Source organism: Sus scrofa, chromosome 1, assembly GCF_054392235.1.
Source record: "Sus scrofa isolate SSC_HxYL_T2T_F1_AM1 chromosome 1, Sscrofa_HxYL_maternal_Yorkshire_Landrace_v2.0, whole genome shotgun sequence".
Classification (NCBI taxonomy): domain Eukaryota; kingdom Metazoa; phylum Chordata; class Mammalia; order Artiodactyla; family Suidae; genus Sus; species Sus scrofa.
Window position 1 is genome coordinate 233,279,686 of NC_139383.1, and position 18,654 is coordinate 233,298,339.

General features: G+C 42.2%; 1 long non-coding RNA gene across 1 annotated transcript in view; it reads right to left on the bottom strand.

The window, feature by feature from the left end:
• Positions 1-18,654, bottom strand: part of LOC146407055 (uncharacterized) — a 116,160-nt gene that overhangs the window by 75,027 nt on the left and 22,479 nt on the right. The gene's annotated exons all lie outside the window — the stretch shown is intronic.

Sequence of the window (18,654 nt, forward strand, 5' to 3'; positions counted from 1 at the left end):
CCAGTGTATAGTATTCTGTTACAGCATCCGTAAGGACTAGAACAGCCCACCACATTTTATGACCTCTTTTGAATTGTTATTGACCTGCATTTTACACAAGAAGAAGCCAGGGCTCAGAACTTTCAAACTCACCCAAAGTTAGGCTCCTATTGTGTTACTTTCTTACTAAGGAAAGATTTGTTAGTGGAGTTCCCATCGTAGCACAGCAGAAACAAATTCGATTAGGAACCATGAGGTTGCAAGTTCAATCCCTGGCCTCGCTCAGTGGGTTAAGGATCTGGTGTTGCTGTGAGCTGTGGTATAGATCAGACTCGGCTTGGATCTGGTGCTGCTGTGGCTGTGGCATAGGCCAGCAGCTATAGCTCCGATTAGACCCCTAGTCTGGGAACCTCCATGTGCCCTGAGTGAGGTCCTAAAAAGACAAAAGACAAAAAAAAAAAAAAAAAAAAAAAAAGGTTTGTTAGTGACTAGTCTATGCAAATGTGTAGCAGAGGCTCTTGCAGTGGGAGAACCAGAAACACACTGCACTATGGGGAAGAAAGCTTACAAATAGGACAATAGAAACAAATGCTAATTGAGTATTTGAAGTATAGTCTTTCTTCAAAAATAAGTTATTTTTTTAGTCCAGCGGAAAATTTTCAAGTACCCGTGGAAAAAAAAAAAAAACTGTGTATGTCTATCTCTTGCTTCTAATGAAAGTTTCATTGTCCCTCGCTTACCCAAAGAAGCATTTAATTGGGCTGCAGTAACATGAAAATGGAAATCAGGGAATCTGTGCTCAAAAAGCTGTTCCTTGTGTGGCCCTTCCAGCCTTCTTACTTTTACTTTACATACAATTCTAACAGGTTTAATTAGATTCTAAGGCCCTGGGGAGATTCCCATTTAAGGCAGCGAAAAGACTGGAAGCACAAGAACAGCAGCCAGGGGAAGAATAAATATCAGGTTCTGACAACCAAACTGAAAAGGCACCACAGCCTGGGGCCAGTGTCCCCATACCTCAGACCCCAGGAACTTCACACCTATGGTATTGCTCCATCAAGGATGAGCTTTCAAGAAAACATTGTAAATGTTCAGTATCATATGTTAAAGGAGGCAAGGAAACGTGTAATATTTTTTAAAGCTTTTGATATGTTAAACTTCCTGAATGAGTAGACCCTTTGCCACTATTCAGAATGATTTATTTGCCTCTTTCTGAAGATACAGACAAGTTACTTGAGTTTTTACATTAGTTTTAAATTTTCAATCTAGACTCTGCCACCTACTTGTTTGTTGACTCCAGCCTCGTTTTTCTGGTCTGTCAAATGGACTTACCTAACCTGTGGTACCTGGGCCCCATGCAAAGCAAACACATGACAAATATCATACACATACACAACACGATTTCATATTCAAATTTGGGGCTTTCTCTTAATGATGACTTATGACATCCTGTCCTCAACCCTAAACTTAGTCAGAATGCTCTTTTTGGTTCTCCTGGTAATAGAATCTGATTGCCTGGAACAATTTTTCTTGCCCCTGCAATACTTAGATTTTACTTCATCTTCTGCATAGCTTCTAAAGATAATAAGGCCAGCCTTATGTTTGACATCTGTGTTAAATAACTGGTTTACCGTATGTTTCTCAAGCTGTATCTGACACTATTCTAATAAACTTCATTGCTATTTCTTTTTTTTCTTTTTTTTTTTTTAGGGCCACACCCTCAGCATATGGAGGTTCCCAGGCTAGGGGTCCATTTGGAGCTGTAGCTGCTGGTCTATGCCAGAGCCACAGCAACACGGGATCTGAGCTGCGTCTGTGACCTACACCACAGCTCAGGGCAATGCCAGATCCTTTACCCATTGAGCGAGATCAGGGATTGAACCCGCATTCTCATGGACGTTAGTCAGGTTCGTTAATGGCCTTGCCACGACAGGAACTGCTCTTTCTAAAGAAAGACCCATGTTCATGAATGTGAGGTTTGCGTGGATTAGCTACTCAAGGTTGCCAAGGAAAACAAGCTTCATTCCTCCAAGGTACACGTGAAGATTAAAGCAATTTTAGGTCATGTCCAGTTGAATTCTTGGCATGGATTTATCTTGCAAATGAAAACAGCTCCATACCAGAAGGGGAAGGAAGGGCATAGGTATGAAATTTCACATAAATTTACCCTGCTGTTCAAAACTATGACTTCATCGCTGTCTTTCTGTGTAACTACTGTTAGAGTAAGAAATGGCTTCAAATCCTTGGTTTGACTTCAAATTATGATATTTATTTTAACAACAAATATATTACAATATTTTAAAGAGCCCACAGTGGCCCCTTGGGAATACATAAAACTTAGCTCACTTATACCCTGATGTTTGCTACAAAAACAGAACCTGAGCTCACATGGTCCACCTTCTCTGGATGTATTATTTAAGGTATAAACTGTTTCAACTCAACAAACTGGGTATAGAGGGAATGTACCTCAACATAATAAAGGCCATAGATGACAAGCCCATAACTAAAATACTCAATGGTGAAATGCTGAGAGCTGTTCCTCTAAGATCAGGAACAGGACAAGAGTGTCCATTCTCACCAGGTTTATTCATCATGTATTAGAAGTCCTAGCCAGAGCAATTAGGCAAGAAAAAAAGAAAAGGCATTGAATGAGCAGGAATGAAATAAGGCTGTCACTATTTGTAGGTAGCATGGTATTATATATACAAAATACTAAAGACTGGTAAACAACTATTAGAACTTATAAATGATTCTAGTAAAGCTGCAGGATACAATATACAAAATTGGTTGCATTTCTTTTTTTTTTTTTTCTTTTTGGCCACCCTACGGCATGTGAGTTCCCCAGCCAGGGGTCAGATCTAAGTTGCAGTTTCAGCCAATGCTGGATCCTTAACCCACTTTGCCAGGCCAGGGATAAAACCTGCATCCCAGCACTCCCAAGAAGCTGCCGATGCCCTTGCAGCACAGCAGGAACTCCTCAGTTGTGTTTCTAAATACCAACAACGAACTCTCAGAAATTAAGAAAGCAATCCCATTTACAATTGAATCAAAAAGAATAAAATGCTTAAGAATAAACTGACCAAGAAGATGAAAAACCTATATTCTTAAATAGAAGACATCAATGAAATAAACTGAAGAAAATACACATAAAAGCTATTTTATGTTTAAGGATTGGATGAATTAATATTGTTAAAATGTGGGAGTTCCCTTCTGGCACAGGGGGTTAAGGAGCCAATGTTGTCACTGCGGTGGCCCAAGTTGATCTCTGGCCCAGGAACTTACACATGCTGTGGAGGCAGTCAATAATAATAATAACTATATATATATATATATATATATACACACACACACACACTATATAATATATAGTTAAAATATCTGTAGAACTCAAAGTGAACTACAAGTTCAATATAATCTCTATAAATCCTAAAAAATTCTAAAATTTTTATGGAATGACAAAAGACCCCAAATAAAGCAATCTTGAGAAAGAAGAACAAAGCAAAAAGCATTACACTTCCTGATTTCAAACTATACTACTAAAGCTATACTGATCAAAACAGTACAGCATTGATGTAACTTAGACACAGAGATCAATGGAAAAGAATTGAGAGCTCAGAAATAAACCAGCACATATATGGTCAATTAATTTACAACAAAGGAGCCAAGTATATACAATAGGAAAAAGCTAGTCTCTTCAATAAATGATGTTGAAAAAACTGGACAGTCATGTGCAAAAGAATGAAAGAGTGCCACTGTCTAACGTCATACACAAAAACAGCTGAAAATGGATTAAAGAATTGAACCTGAGACCTGAAACTATAAGACTCCTAGAAGAAAACATAAGCAGGAAGCTCTTTGACAATAGTCTTGGCGATGAATTTTTGGATTTGATGCTAAAAAAAAAAAGACCAAAAGTACAATTAAATAAGGGGACCACATCAAACTAAAAAGCTTCTGGAGTTCCTGTCATGGCTCAGTGGTTAACGAATGCGACTAGGAACCATGAGGTTGCGGGTTTGTTCCCTGGACTCACTCAGTGGGTTAAGGATCCGGCACTGCCAGTGAGCTGTGGTGTAGGTCGAAGATGCGGCTCGGATCTGGTGTTGTTGTGGCTCTGGCATAGGCCGGCAGCTACAGCTCCAACTAGACCCCTAGCCTGGGAACCTCCATATGCCGTGGGTGCAGCCCTAGAAAAGACAAAAAAATAAATAAATAAAAAATAAAAAGCTTCTACACAGGAAGCTTCAACAAAAATGAAAAGGCAACCTATTGAAAAGGCGAAAATATTTGCACACCGCTTATCTGATCAGAAGTTTATATCCAAAATATATAAGGAATCCATACAACTCAATAGCAAAAATAAATAAATAATGCAATGAAAAATGGGCAAAGGACCTAAGTAGACATTTTTCCAAAGAAGATATAAAATGACCAATAGGTCTATGAAAAGGTGCCCAACATACTAATCATTAGAGAAATGCCAATTAAATGACATAACACTTCACAGGTATTAGAAGATTCTCATCAAAAAGACAAGAGATAAAAAACGCTAACAAGGACGTTAAGAAAAGGAATTCCGGAGTTCCTCAGTGGCTCAGCAGAAATGAATCTGACTAGCATCCATGAGGATACAGGTTGGATCCCTGGCCTTGCTCAGTGGGTTAAGGATCCGGCATTGGAGCCCAGCAGCTATAGCTCTGATTCGACCCCTAGCCTGGGAACCTCCATATGCCGCGAGTGCGGCCCTAAAAAGACAAAAAAAAAAAAAGAAAAGAAAAAGGAATTCCTTGTACACTATTGGTGAGATTGTAAATTAGTACAGTCACCACAGAAAACAATATGGAAGTGCCTCAAAAAATTAAAAATAGAATTGTCAAATGATCCAGCAATCGTACTTTGGGTATATATCCAAAAGAAACAAAACTATTATCTCAAAAGAGATATATGCCCTTTATATTCATTGTATCATTTACAATAGCTAAGATATGGCAACAACTTAAGCGTCTGTTGATGGATGAATGGACAAAGAAATTGTGAAATATATCTAAATAAAGATCTAGATATGATGAAATACGGATCAGTCTTACAAAGAAGAAAATCCTGTCATTTCCAACAATATGGATGAACCTGGAGGGCGTTATGCTAAATGAAATAAGCCAGACAGAGAAAGATAAACACTGCATGAAATCTAAAAATAAATGAATACAGAAGATTTTTTTTAAAGTCAAACTCACAGAAATGGTAGAAAAGTGGTTGCCAAGGACTTGGGGTTGTGGGGAGCAATGGGGAGATCTGGTAAAAGTGATTTAAAAAAAAGCAGTAGGAGTTCCCGTCATGGTTCAGTGGTTAACGAATGCGACTAGGAACCATGAGGTTGCGGGTTCGATCCCTGGCCTCGCTTAATGGGTTAAGGATCCGGCGTTGCCATGAGCTGTGGTGTAGGACATGGCTTGGATCTGGCGTGGCTGTGGCTGTGATGTAGGCTGGAGGCTACAGCTCCTATTAGACCCCTAGCCTGGGAACCTCCATATGCCACAGGTGCAGCCCTAGAAAAGACAAAAGAAAAGAAAGAAGTAGGAGTTCCCATCATGGCGAAGCAGAAACGAATCCAATTAGGAACCATGAGGTTGTGGGTTTGATCCCTGCCCTCGCTAAGTGGGTTAAGAGTCTGGCATTGCCGTGAGCTGTGGTGTAGGTTGCAGATGCAGCTAGGATCTGGTGTGGCTGTGGCTGTGGCGTAGCCCGGCAGCAACAGCTCCAATTAGGCCCCTAGTCTGGGAACCTCCATATGTCGAAAGTGCGTCCCTAAAAAGACAAAAGACAAAAAAAATGTAGGGATTAGGAAAATGTAGAACCCTAAGTAACAATAAAGATAAATTAAAAAAAAAAAAAAAAAAAGACATAGGATTTCCTATTGTGGCTCAGCAGTAACAAACCTGACTAGTATCCATCAGGATGCGGGTTTGATCCCTGGCCTCACTCGGTGGGTTAAGGATCCGGCGTTGCCACAAGCTGCAGTGTAGGTTGCAGACTCAGATCTGGCATTGCTGTGACTGTGGTTGGCAGCTGCAGCTCTGATTTGACTCCTAGTCTGCTAACTTCCATATGCTGCAGGTGTGGCCCTAAGGAGAGGGAAAAAGAAAAATAGAAAAAATGAAATGGTTCTATTCTTACAGAATAGAGATAATAAACCAGAACTAGAAAGGTTAAGCCAGTAAGCCAGAGTAGACTTTTGAACTTTTCTACTGAAGATTTATTTTATATGCTGAGGAAAACACCTGTACCCAGCAGGAAAATTGGCTCCAAAGTTCTTCAGCTCTGCAAAGACAGGTCCTTTGAAGTCCTATTCAGGTACAAATATTATTGTAAGATGGGCCTCTACTTTCCATTTGTGTTTCTGTGATGTGTAGGAGCATTAGTATGCTACATCTTGACCTCAAAGTTTTTAGCTCCTTTTTCACCATGTTAAGTAGAAAAGTAGGAGTTCCCGTTGTGGCGCAGTGGTTAACGAATCTGACTAAGAACCATGAGGTTGCAGGTTCGATTCCTGCCCTTGCTCAGTGGCCGTGAGCTGTGGTGTAGGTTGCAGACGTGACTCGGATCCTGTGTTGCTGTGGCTCTGGCGTAGGCTGGCAGCTACAGCTCTGATTAGACCCCTAGCCTGGGAACCTCCATATGCCGCAGGAGCGGCCCCAGAAATGGCAAAAAGACAAAAAAAAAAAAAAAAAAAAAAAAGAAAAGTAGTTAAGTTGTAAGATAAAAGATAAAAGAGTACTACTTCCCAATTATATTAATTTCCTACTCCTCTTTCAATGATAAGATTTTTCCAAAAGAAAGTGGATTAAATAAGAAAAAGAAAAAAGTTAAACCTATAAGGTTCAAAAGTAATAGAAGTAGATGAATTTAGAGTCAGGGTTGCTGTCTAAGGCTGCCCAGGCTGTGCACTGCACAACATTAGGCATTACTATTCATGAAGATCACAACAACCACAATATGATGTGAATGATGCCATTAGAGCTGAGCAAAATGTTGAGAGAATATCTGCCGCATCCTGCTGGAATTCATTTTTGCCAATTTATCAGCAAGTCTCCTCAAACGCTTCACCATTCCTAAAATCCACCCCCCCACACACATCCCAATTCAGATCTTCATCATTTTTTACTTGCATCATTGCAAAAGCTTTCTTCCACCTCGATCCCTTTCTTTTATCCCATCATCCATGCTGCCTCCAGAATGAGCTTTCAAAAGTATAAATATGATCTCTACCTCTGTAAAATGTTAGCAGGACCAGATCAGACATGGCCTAGTCTAAATATCACAGTGTGAAAAGTGAAATTCTCTGACCTAAGCTTGCACTGAGACCACAGTATAATTAAGCTTTTCTCAACCTTCACTCTCAACATTTGACTAAAACAAGCCCAAATCCCCAGCTTGCTAAAGATGCTATGCTCTTTGACATGGTTCTGAGACTTGCCCAGCCCTACATCTATTTTTATCCTTATTACCCGCTTTTCTGTCCGAGGCTTTCATTTCACCTGAAAAATGTTCTTTTTTTTTTTTTTTTTTTGGTCTTTTTTTTTTGCTATTTCTTTGGGCCGCTCCCGCGGCATATGGAGGTTCCCAGGCTAGGGGTCGAATAGGAGCTGTAGCCCCCGGCCTACTCCAGAGCCACAGCAACGCAGGATCTGAGCCGCGTCTGCAACCTACACCACAGCTCAAGGCAACGCCGGATCGTTAACCCACTGAGCAAGGGCAGGGACCGAACCCGCAACCTCATGGTTCCTAGTCGGATTCGTTAACCACTGCGCCACAACGGGAACTCCTGAAAAATGTTCTTGGCACAGCCTTGCTGACCCCTCCTCCACTCAGTGTCTTGACCTGGACACCCAGGATTGTTCCAGAATCTTACAGCACCTCGTTTCTCCTTCCCAGCACTGATAGCAATGGGAATTAACTAGTCTAGAACTTTTAACTTCTGCTGGACTATACAGTCCATGAGGACTGGACTGTGCCTCCCCCATTTACTGCTGTAGCCCCAGTAAAAAGCAGAGTTCCTTGAACACATTAAGAGCTCCATAAAAGTCAAATGAATGAACATGTTGTATTATATGTTTAGTAGTGCAGCCCAAGTAAATTTCAAATAAACACAGCTCTAAACATATTAACAAGAAATATTAATTTTACAGAAAAATGGTTGGGAGGTGTCATTTGAGGGTATAGGAGAGGGGAAAAATCCTGTCCCTCTACCCATATTAGATTGTTCAGGAGAGATGCTATAATTAGACTGTCAAGAGACAGATTAAGTTGAGAAAAACAAACAAAAGTTCATGAACACATGCAACACACATGGACACATGAGAGTACTCAGTACTGAGCAACCTAAAAGGGTAGTTGGAATTGGGGCTTAATATACCATACTGTCTTAGTTCAAACAAAGGCAAAAGGGTTTAGGGGTTTGGGGTAATTAGGCAAGTAATAGGAAAGTGACCAGAGAAGCATGATAAACAAGGGTTGTTTAGTAATGTTATGCAAATTTAAGCAGCTGCCTTCTCTATTGATAAGAGCTGGTAAGAGTCCCCCTCTTCCTGGCAAAGGGGAGGGAAAAAGCTCTACACATGGAAATTTCCTTTATAAATGTAAATTTCCAAGGAAGGGAGCAAAAGAACATGGAGCCCACCCCACACACACCAAACACACATCTACACGTGCAGCATCCTCACTGAGAACAAATGCAGATGGTCAGAAAGGGTCTTATACAACCAAGGCTGTAAGAAATAGCCACACCAAAGTGGGCAGGAAGGGAAGAGAACTGATCAGGTCAGGACCTGCACTCCCAGGAGGGGAGACAGAAGAGGAGGGGGCGTTGCATGGTCTCAGAGAATCTCCCTAGGGAATAAGCAGTTCATACAACATCTGGGGTGCTCAAGCTCTGGGGTCCTATACCAGGAAGAATAATCCCCTTAGTTGGTTTGAAAACCAATGGGACTAACAGGAGGGCTCTAAGAAACCTAGACTCGTTCTTGAAGAGCACACACACTTGCTGATTCCTAACACCAGGGAGAGGAAGCAGATTGAAACTTCTGGACACTCTCGCCTTTTCCCATGACCACCCTGGCATGTGCCTCAACCTGAACTGAGCACTCACTCCAACCCCTACAGCTCCATGGTGCAGCTAAACACTAGGTTGAGGGCAGTGGCCAAGGGGAGTGCTTAGCTGTGAGGGACAGAGTTGGCTCAGACCCAGAACAGCATCTGCCTGGGGTCTGAATTGCTGGCACCTTACAGAGGCAGTGAATCAGGAAGGGTCCAGGACACAGTCTGGGGCCAGGACAATGAAAGCCCACTCCCCTCCCACATACCAAGTGCCCACTTATGCTCCTTTTGCTCCATCACCACTCCCTTCTGGGGTGAGGGTGCTGATGCTAGGAAAAAAGACAGTGCACACCAAGAAGGAACAGAATCAACTCAGAACCAACCCTCAGAGCTTTTGCTCCAGTAAAAGCTTATGACCCATTCCTACCCTAAATAGGGTGGTGTAGGCCACTTAGAAGAGTAGAAACCTCTGCTCTGGCTCTGGTTCTAGCCCCTTCATCTTCCATCCCACCTCCTACCAAGATGAGACCTATCAGCACACCCTGGGGGAAGATATGACTCATGCTCACATTGTAGGAGAAAATATCCCAATAAAAATGTAGAAAGGAGAGACCCCAGCCATGATGACTAAGCAAAGTCTAACCAACTGTCCCAACCACCCCTCCCCCACACATCTGCTTCTGTAAATTTGTTTCCACATCTACTACCTTGCCTGATGTCACTCCGGTCCAACTAGCCAAGCATGGACCCGGAAGACGTAGCCCGTAAAAGCCTTCTTCCGGGCTCAGACTCTCGAGATCCATTTCCTCTGAGCCCGCCGGCGTAATAAACCTGAGTTCTCCAACTCTCCGAGTGCTTGCTTGGTTTCTCGCCAGGTAAAAGAGCTGATCCACTGCAGCCACAGAGCTGCCGGAGCTGGTACGCTACAGCCACGGGGCTGTGGCCAGAGCTGATACACTGCAGCGCAGGGCTGCTGGGTATCTGCCGTAACAACATCAGATGGAGCTCTACCACCAAAGCCTCGGGGCAGACACAGAATATATAGGAACACTTCCACCTAAGAACATCACTTCGAGGCCAAAATAGGTAACTATTTCACCTAATTCCATAGAGGCAGAGAAAATTAGGCAAAATGAAAAGACAGGGGAATTTGTTTTGAATGAAAGAACAAGAGAAAAATTCTTTCAAACTACTGAAAGAGAAATAAACAATTTACCAGATAAAGGGCTCAAAACATTACTAATAAGAATGTTAACTGAATTAGGGAAAAGAATAGATGAACACGGTGAGAATTCTAGGAACTAGAACATAAATATGAGACTGAGTCACTTTGCTGAACAGCAGAAATTAGCAGCACAACACTGTAATTCAGCTGTTTCCCCCCTTTTTGTCTTTTTTAAGGCCACATCCACAGCATGTGGAGGTTCCCAGGCTAGGGGTTGAATTGGAGCTGTAGCCGCCGGCCTACACCAGAGCCATAGCAACGCCAGATCCGAGCTGTGTCTGCAAACTAAACCATAAGCTCAGGGCAACCCCGGATCCTTAACCCACTGAGGCCAGGGATCGAACCTGTGTCCTCATGAATGCTAGTCAGATTTGTTCCCACTGAGCCACAACAGGAATTCCATCAACTGTCCCTTAATTAAAAAAAAAATAAAAGCATGGGGTTAGTAGATACAAACTTACATTTAGAATAGGTAAACAATAAGTCTTCTGGCTGGTCTAAGAATTAAACTGATGAAGTAAATGAGACAAACTAACAGGAGAAAAATCAAACCAAAGTTTAATAATGTGTGGTCATGAGAGATCCAAGAAAACTGAGTAACTCAGCCTAATGGCCAAAACCCTCACCTTAAAAACTACCTTTGGCTTAAGTGTTTGAGGATTTCAAAGGGGAGGAAGGCAATTCACATGGAGATGGAAGAGCAAGTGTTTGGTAAACAAATGCTTGGGGTGTCGACTAAAAAAATGCACAACCTGAAAGGTGAGAATTAAGTTTTATTTGGGGCAAAATTAGGACTTAAGCCGGAGAAATAGCATCTCAGGTAGCCCAGAGAAACTGCTCCGAGACAGTGAGGGAGAAGCTAGGATATACAGGAATTTTTGCAGCAAAGGGCAGAGAGCAGGAACAAAAGAGCCCTGAACTCACTGAAATCATTCCTTTGATATGCTCCTACACTATCAGGGCCAGTATCCTGAGTTTTCACAGCCTGCCCGACTCACCCGCTCTCACCCTTGGAGACATTCTTTATCCTTAATTACAGCCCGGGATGAAATACCACCCAAGGAGGAAAAGGGGGAATATCTGGTTATGATGAAGGTGAGGGGGAGGTGCATGCAGCATACATACATTTTGCAATGCACACACACAGTTTACGAAAGTTTGTTGTGGATCTCCTGAAGGTTACTACCAGTCACAAGGAGCAGACCTCAGCATGAAGGATTTTAGTGTTTTTCTAGATATGAGGAGATGCAAGAATTGGGCACATGAAATCTTCTCCTAAAAATATCTGACTATCTGAAGGCCTTTTCCTCCAGTTTTCCCAGAGCCCAGAGTGCCTCACTCCTGGTCTCCACCCTGAGCTCCACTCAGGGGCTGCTGCGGGTTTGTAGCTGCAGTGGCTCCTGTTTTACTCCATGTAGAGGCTGAGGCAAGTGCAAACTTCAGTTCACAGGGGCCATGCACAGACAAGGGGACACAGAGAGGAATTTCACCCCAGACTGCTAGGTTCTTCCTAGTCTACCACACCTAGTTCACACAGTGCTGCAATTACCTATGGCAATGTCTCCCTTCCTGGGACAGGTTCTCTGTATAAATTATTTTAGGCAGTTGGGGGAATGTCAAAAGTTCTTCCTGAGGTTTTTTGTTTTGTTTTTGTTTTTGTTCCGTTTTGTTTTTTGCTTTTTAGGGCCACACCTGTGGCACATGGAGGTTCCCAAGGCTAGTGGGTGAATCAGAGCTACAGCTGCCAGCCACACAGCAATGTAGGATCTGAGCCGCATCTGCGACCTACACCACAGCTCATGGCAACGCCAGATCCTTAACCCACTAAGCAAGGCCAGGAATCAAACCTCAAACCTCATGGTTCCTAGTCGGATTCATTTCCCCTGAGCCACGACAGGAACTCCATTCCTGAGTTTTTTGAGCCATGTTTGTTTTCAGCTTGAAATAATTTCCATGCCAAGGAGACAGATTTTGAGGTGGCAAATTTTGTTCTCCTACACTTTTATACCTCCCATATCTTCTCCGAAGGGCCCATTCTTTTCTAAAAATTATTTGCTTTTCTCTAAGCGACACACCCCCCCAGTGAAGATGTATAAACTCTCAAATAGTACTGCTTTGGGGGCTATTCACTTTTTTTCATATGATGCCCCCATGAACATATTACGAATTGATAAAACTGTACACCTTTTCTACAACAGGATCATACAAAGTAGCACACTATCCTAGAAGCCTGCTGCGCTCTGCCTCTGTAAGTTTTAAGAGTATAAGGAATCTTGAGATTTTTTTTTTCAGTTTGGGAACCACTGCACCATCCTATCCTACTAGAGATCTTACAACCCCACCTAGGTTTTCTGAATTTCTAGATCTTCAAAGGCCCCTCACAGCATTTAGCTGTCATCCAAGAGCCCTCTCCCCATCTGGGCTTCCTATTTTTAATTCCCCTTTTAAAGGCTCTTTGGTCCTTTTGTTCAATTGTGTGGTATGGTAGCTGCAAGGTCCTGCTTCTTCCAGATCTGACAGCCAGTCCTTTGCAACTCAAGAGGACACATGTATTTTGCATATGGAATGGAGGAGGCAAGAAAGTGAAGAGCCTTTTCATTTATCTGCCTTCAGGGTGTGCTATCCACAAGACGATGGGACCTGACTCCTCTCTCCTAACCAGGAAGTGCCCACCCCTGGAAGGAGGAAGCAGTAATCTGAAAAGCAAACCTGCCCCCTGCTCTGGGTTGTTGGTGGTGACTGGATGAGTAGGGGGCTCTGCTTTATGCTCTGACTTTGCTTCTTGCTTTGTAGGCTCATGGTCCCGGTCCTAAAGCCACAGCTGTCCTGGTGGGTGGGATCTTACAGGAGTTTTATTATTTTATTTTATTTTATTTTATTTTTTGTCTTTTTGCTATTTCTTGGGCCGCTCCCACGGCATATGGAGATTCCCAGGCTAGGGGTCGAATCGGAGCCGTAGCCACCGGCCTACGCCAGAGCCACAGCAACGCGGGATCCGAGCCGCGTCTGCAACCTACACCACAGCTCACTGCAACGCCAGATCGTCAACCCACAACCCACTGAGCGAGGGCAGGGACCGAACCCGCGACCTCATGGTTCCTAGTCGGATTCGTTAACCACTGCGCCACGACGGGAACTCCTTACAGGAGTTTTAGAAAAAATTACTAAAGGGAAAGCTGAAAGACTGAAGGATGCCACAGAAACATCATGATAGACGTTTTTCCAGACACTCATTGGAATAGAAGTGGGCCTCAGCATTTATCCCATCACAACGAACCTGATCTCATCTTTGTGGTTCAGGACAACTTAAGTGACTCAGTAGAACTTCACCTCTGAAATGGCTGTTCTTTCCTCCTTCAGGATTTTCCACCAATATTTACAAAAGTTTTGCCCACACCACCCCATGCCCAAGATAAAAAGTGCAAGCCATACAAAAAGGTAAAACCACCTAACTCCCAGGAAGCGTTCAGTTCACCAAGCAAACTCCCAGACAAACTATGGGGCAGAGCAGAGATTTGTACAAGCATATATATAAGACTGTGTTTTAAAATTATAAACGGTACTACACAGTACCAACAGTCCATCTTCAACCAGCTCCCTGGGGGATTCTTGGATAAGCCATAATCTGAGTGCAGCAGGAGAGAAATTAAGGGGTTTAGAGATGCTCAGAGGGTTATTTGGAAAACCATAGAATAGGATGGATTCCAAAAAGGAGGAGAATCCAGACCTTTCTTTTCTTTCTGCTCAGAGAGGGGGCTGAAAAAAGGCAATTATTTCCTGGAGTGGCAGCCAACTCCAGGAGAAGGAAGTGGACAGGCTGGGAAGGGAGGGAGGAAGTTGGAAGTAGGTATTATTAACATCCCCTGCCTCGGCCCGAATCTCTGCCTTGATTCCCCCAAGACTGCCACAGGAACCCATAGAGCAGGGGGAAAACCTTCACTGCCTGGCTCTAGGGGTGCCAATGGCAAGGAGGTCCACAAGAAAAAGAATCCCCAGGGCAGCTTGAAAGGAAAGGGAGCTTCCTAGGGTCAATGTCAATATTGGGAAGGTGGAGACTGCCAGCAGAAAACATTCATGGCTGCATTTGGCTGCAATCCTATAAATACATTCTTCTCTCAGATTGGATACAGGGATTTAGAAGACTGGGCATTTTTAAAAAGATGAGCAGTATTAATAACATTAATAATCATGAGGGCTAGTAGTGTTGAAATTTTTCTGGAACCCTTTCCTAAGTTGCCTAATGCCAAGAGAAGGAAAATAATAGTGTTTAGTAGACATAAATTATAGGATCAGTGCACATAGCTATCAAAGCTCATAGATGATGAGCCAAGGCTTGTAAGTTGGTTTTGTTTTGGTCTAATTAGATGTTTGTAGGGTGTGTGTGTGTGTGTGTGTGTGTGTGTGTGTTTAATTTTACGGTTTGGCTTTTTTTTTTTTTTTTTTTTTTTTTTGGCCTTTGACTCTTCCTGATTAAAAAAAAAAAAACTTTAAAAATGTAGGAATTGACATACACCCTTGATGTATCTATGTTTATATTAAAATATTGGCTTAGCAAATTTAACTGAGAACAGGAAATTGCTAAAGGCAGCTTTTTGCCTTTATTTAATGATTCCTTTATTCAAGTGACTTTGACTGATTGCTTATTGGATCCAAGTCACTCTCTAGGATACAACAAAGGTCAACAAAGGCATTCCATCTCCTCAAGGAAGTCAGGGTCTCCCGGAAGAACCCAAAAAGTAAACAAACGAAATGCATTGTGAAAAAAAAGAGTATGTCCTATAGGCATACAGAGACCACCTTGTATTTATACAAGCATATATGTAAGGCTGCATTTGAAAATTATAAAAGGTACTACACTATACCAACTGCCCAGCACTTCGGGGTTTTTTCCTCGTTGATTTATTTATTTTTAAAATTCAAGTATAGTCGATTTTGGGTTTTTTTGTGTATATGTTTTGTTTTTTTACTGCACAATATACCTTGGAAAGCATTCTATTGTAAAGAAAAAAATATTCCATGCCAATCCAGTTCCAGAGGGATCAAGCCATTATCCACTCCAGTGCACCTTGGGGGATTCAGAATAGAGAAAAACAGGAAGCATTCTATACTTTCGGTATACCAGCCCCTAGAGAGTTAACATACAAATCTAAGGAAATTTTTCAATGACCCAAGGTTCTTGCATGATCCCATACATAGAAAAGCACTAAAATGATTAGCTGGTGATGTTTGTTCTTTGTGATTAGCAGCTAACCTTTTCTGCTTGACAGGTTTTTCTCAGCAAAAAAGTTCACATACACCCGGGCTCCTCCCTTTCCTCTTCAGAAAAGCTTCCCAAGGCTATAGTCCTCAGTAATACATGGAATAAACTCAGATTACAGTTCTTATGTTATGCCTTCTTTTCAAGAGGACAGTACCTAGTAGCTGTGCATTCTAAACAGATTTTCTGACCCTAAACAAGCAATTGGTTGGAGGAACTGAAACCGTGGAGGGTGAATTAGGAGGAGAGTCAAGAAGGGACAGGCTATTGCTGAATTTTCATGGATTGATGCCTGGTTGGGAGTGGGAGGCGTCCAGGCTGGTGCTCCATCTAATGGACAATTCACTCACCCTCATGCATTTCTCTAGAGGAAAAGTGGAGTGATGTAACTGCTAGGGCAAAACCGAGAAGCTATTTTATTTATATTGCAGATATGGTGGGCCAAGCACTGCTCTAGTGTTCAGTAATTATTGTGGCAAATACAATTTGCTGTAAGGCTTAAGATTGGGTATGTAAGTCCATAGGATGATATTAAATATCTGTAATTCTGTTATGTAGTTCTTAGGGGAAAAAAATTTAAGTCCTTAAAAATTGTCATATCTAGCATTTCCCAATTTGTGTTCAAATCTATGATTCTGTAATTCTATGTATCTATTTGGGAACAACTTTGATTTTGGTAATGCAATACATAAATTTAAAAATACAACAAAAGGAGTTCCCATTGTGGCTCAGCAGGTTCCTAACCTGACTAGTATCCATGAAGATGCAGGTTTCACCCTTGGCCTTGCTCAGAGGGTTAAAGGATCCGGCACTGCTGTAAGCTGTAGTGTAGGTCGCAAATGTAGCTTGGATCCTGCATTGCTGTGTCTGTGGTGTGGGCCAGCAGCTGCAGCTCCGATTTGACCCCTAGCCTGGGAATTTCCGTATGCTGAAGGTGCGGGCCTTAAAAAATAAATAGTGATTTAGAAATAAAGAGTTATTTAGAAGAGAGCATTAAATCTTCAAGTTCTTTGTCAAAGTGACTCATAATGCTGGGGTTGTTACTATACAGTTTACCTAGCAAAGGTTTGCCTCTTCTAACTGAAAGGATAATTTCCCAGGTCCTCATCCCTTCCAATAATTGCTGTGCGATCCAGATTTGATAAAGAGCTGTGGGAACAGCTTCAGGTAACCAGTGCTGGGTGGCAAATAAAATGGAGCAGTGCTGAGGAACCAAACCCACCCAAAGTAATGTGCTGGCAAATGTTTAAGCAGCAGTTCTCCAAGGGGCCAGTGCCCTGGTTTATAGGATTTGCCAACTTTGTGGTGGTAACACTTCTACCATAGCTGATAGGGTAACCGATTTGTTCCAGTTTGCCTGGAACTTTCCCAGTTTTAGCATTGGAAGTACTAAATCCCTGCACACCCTTCCTTTCCCAAGCAACAGAGTGGTTGGTCACCCAAATGGCTGGTTTCAAGCTCCCGGCATGATATCAATGAACACTTCCCCTGGACAGGGAGGAGAAGTGTATATGATATAGGCTTTGAAGAGAACAGACTCCAACACACCTCTGCCTCAGGGAGGTCTTGACCCATGAGACAGGGGCCAACATGGCCAAGCTGTTGATCATAACATCTCTTGATTTACCGCCATCCTGATATTTGTTTCCTGGTGCTACCATAACAAAAGTACCACAAACTGGGAGGTTTAAGACCCAATTTATTATCTCATGGTTCTGGAAGCCAGAAGTCCAAAATCAAGGTGCGGGCAAGGCCATACTGTTTTGATAGTTCTAGGGAAGAATTTGTTCTATCTCTCCCTCTGTTATCTCATGGCATTTTGTTTTGTTTTGTTTTGCTGCCTGGGACATATGGAATTCCTGGGCCAGGGATCAGATCTGAACCGTAGTTGTGACCTAAGTGGCAGCAACGCTAGATCTTTAACCTCCTGTGTCGGGCTGGGGATGGAACCTGCATCCCAGCACTCCAGAGACACTTCTGAATCCACTGCTCCACATCAGGAATTCCTCAAATGGCATTCTTTTCTCTATGTCTCTGTGTCCTTACAAGGCCATCTTCTTATAAGGATACTAATCATATTAGATTAGATGCCCACTGTACTACTCTACTATGATCCCGTCTTCATGTAACTACCTCTGTAATGACCCTAATTCTAAGTAAGTTTACATTCTGAGGCACTAGGGATTAGGACTTCAATATATCTTTTTTGGGGACACACTTCAACCAATAACAACCCCCTCCACCAATATCTCAACAACCCCTTGCACAAAAATAAACTTAAAATAGCTTAAAGACTTAAACATAAGACAAGACACCATCAAACTCCTAAAAGAGAACATAGGCAAAACATTCTCTCACATCAACCTTACAAGTGTTTTCTCAGGTCAGTCTCCCAAGGCAACAGAAATAAAAGCAAAAATAAACCAGTGGAAACTAATCAAACTGGCAAGCTTTTGCACAGCATAAAAAACCATTAGAAAGAAAAACAGAAAGACAATGGGAGAAAATAGTTTCAAACGAAGCAAATGACAAAGGCCTAATATCTAAAATACGCAAACAACTTATACAACTCAACAGCAAAAAAGCCAACAACCCAATGGAAAAATGGGCAAAAGACCTGCATAGACATTTCTTCAAAGAAGATATACAGATGGCCAACAAGCACATGAAAGAATGCTCAACATCACTGATTATTAGAGAAATGCAAATCAAAACTGCTATGAGGCACCACCTCACACCAGTCAAAATGGCCATCATTACCAAGTCCACAAATAACAAATGCTGGAGAGGGTGTGGAGAAAAGGGGATCCCCCTACACTGTTCGTGGGAATGGAAATTGGTACAACCACTATGGAAAACAGTATAGAGGTACCTCAGAAAACTTAATATAGAACTACCATATCACCCAGCAATCCTATTCTTGGGCATATATCCAGACAAAACTTTTCTTGAAAAATACACATGCACTGGTATGTTCATCACAGCACAATTTACAATAGCCAAGACATGGAAACAACCTAAATGTCCATTAAAAGATGAATGGATTAAGAAGATGTGGTATATATATAACGGAATACTACTCAGCCGTAAAAAAGAACAA